This window comes from Penaeus monodon, chromosome 14 (genome assembly GCF_015228065.2).
Source record: "Penaeus monodon isolate SGIC_2016 chromosome 14, NSTDA_Pmon_1, whole genome shotgun sequence".
Classification (NCBI taxonomy): Eukaryota; Metazoa; Arthropoda; class Malacostraca; order Decapoda; family Penaeidae; genus Penaeus; species Penaeus monodon.
This window is the reverse complement of record NC_051399.1, coordinates 19,131,982-19,134,272: the sequence shown is the minus strand read 5'-3', so window position 1 is coordinate 19,134,272 and position 2,291 is coordinate 19,131,982. Positions and strand designations below refer to the sequence as shown.

The window sequence follows — 2,291 nt, the reverse complement described above, 5'->3', positions numbered from 1 at the left end:
AGATATTGTAGAGGTGGGGGTCAGTAGAAGGACAGGGACTTGTGGAAGAGGGAGTAGTGTTAAGAGAGGTGGACAATAAGGTTGTAGAGTAGTAATAAGGGCGGATGGGGTAGTAGTAGCAGTGTTCAGAGTCGTGGTCAAAGGAGTGCCTGGGGCTTTTTGATGAAGGGGCAAGCCTCACTGCCCCTAATAAGGGTATAAAATCTTCATTATTGGCCATGCTAAGCCTAGAGTATATTGGGGAGAGAAACAGTCCACCCCTCAGGGTCCCCTTGAGGGGTAAGGGCTAGACAATTGAACAGGGGAATACCTGGCACAAAGTCAGCCTTTCATCTTTCTACATGGCTATCACACCTTGGGAAATGTATAGTAGAAGGGGTTGGAGAAGAGACGAAAATGAAAAGGGGGGAGGGAAAAAGACCATACAAAATTTGTTGAGTTGAGGGCTGAGGCCCAAGGATGGGAAGATCCCCAGCATGGGTCCCAGTCCTCATTTCCTAAGCCCCCCACGGCAACAACTGACAAGGGATTGGGGGGGGGGGGAGATGGAGTGGAGGATGGTGGGAGAGGAGGAATGATTTCTGGAGGTTGAGTAATGACCTGCTTTGGACTGGACGGAGGTGACAACAGGCACTGAGGAGGGGGTAGTGGTAGAATTGTTCAGAAATGTAGTCAAGGGAGAGCCTGGGGTTGGGAAAGCTGGAGAATTAATATCAGTGGGGCTTACTTGATAATGGGGCAAGCCTCATTATATAAAGTATCTATAAATGTTTATGTATACTTTATTTTTTCAATGTTTATATGTCCTCTTGTATAATATTTTGTACAGTTATGGAAGAACAGAAAATGTAAATTTCAAATTTTCAATCTTTGTACTACCTGGAGGTCAAGTGGTCAGTAGTGTTAAATACTACAGAGAACACTAAATATGCATAAACCAAATTGTTTGTGCTGTGGACGAGATATTTACCTTTTAACAAGAAAATAGAAGATATCAAATCAAAGAGATTGATAAGCTGGCACTGAAGGGTTTACTCCTGCAGCAGATTCATTTTTGGGGAATTTCATGGTTGAAATTTTATTGTCTTCAATTGTGCATGAGAAAATTTATATTCAGAATCCTCTTACTTTTTTTTTTTTTTTTTTTTTTTTTTTACTTTCTTTTTCTAATATTTTTTTTCTCTGCTCTATATACTCATGTAACAGAAGAGAAGCAGCCTTTTTGTCAATCATTACCATTTATTCCAAATCAATGAACAAAAGGGTACACTTGTGTTACAGCAAGACGAGCTCAAGATTCCAAGGCCATCTAATGTCAAACTGCTATGATTTAAGGAATTGTGTTATAACCCCTCATAATAAGTCACTTTCTTTAAATAATTTGCTGAATATATGGTATAATGAGAGAATATTTCCACAGAACACAATGTATTAACTTTACATTTTAACTACAAATCTTATTCAGCAATACATATCTATGAATATAAAATGACATATTTTGCAAGCTCTGCCCTGCTCATACAACTGCTTTATGACTTTACTTGCCGCTTATGAACTCCATTATAGGACATTTACAAACTTACAAATGCATTTGTTTGGATATATCACTGAATATAAGCACTGAGTTGTGTACAAAACATGTTTAAATTGTGCAACTTCAACATTTAATATAGGGAATGTAACACCATTAAACAAATATAAACAGAGGACAAAGAAATATTGAGAGTATGTAAGGGACTTCTGATGGGAAACATTGCATGTAGCAAATATGGGGACTCTCAAAGACAAAATAATTTTTGGGGGTACAAGAAAATTAGAATGCTCAGGCTATTTTCTAAGAAAGATGCAACTCAAAATGAGCTTTCACAACTCTAAATCTATGTGGGAAAGCGTTTCTTGAGTTCCAAAAATCAAGAACATTAAACAAGGTCTGATGCAAATTTCTCTGCCCCTTATTAGGTTATTTGTAATATGCAATGCAAGTGCAAAGCAAAGGTGTATGTTCTTTTGACTACATCAAATGTCATCCCAAATCATTAGCAATATCACAATTTACTTTTTTTCTCATCATGATGCAGCTTAATGTGTTTAGCCTAAAAGGCAGCACTAACAGCTTTTTTCAGGTGTTCATATCATTCTGTCTGGGAGTCAAGCTTTTTATTAATATATGTTATTACAGTTTGCTCTTACAACAGAGGTTTCTGAAAGTCTTCTAGTACCAAGACAAAATCATAAAAACTGTCTATCTTAGGGACAAATACTTCCAACTCTTTGAGAGGTTTATTTCTAAC

At 37.4% G+C, this 2,291-nt stretch overlaps 1 protein-coding gene across 1 annotated transcript in view; it reads right to left on the bottom strand.

Annotated features, from left to right (window-relative positions):
* Nucleotides 1-1,128: 1,128 nt before the first annotated feature.
* LOC119580933 overlaps nt 1,129-2,291 on the bottom strand; it is an 18,823-nt gene continuing 17,660 nt past the window's right edge. The window contains exon 5 of the mRNA XM_037929178.1: nt 1,129-2,291. This exon is cut by the window's right edge and continues 2,305 nt beyond it. The gene's annotated coding sequence lies outside the window, so the exon portion shown is untranslated.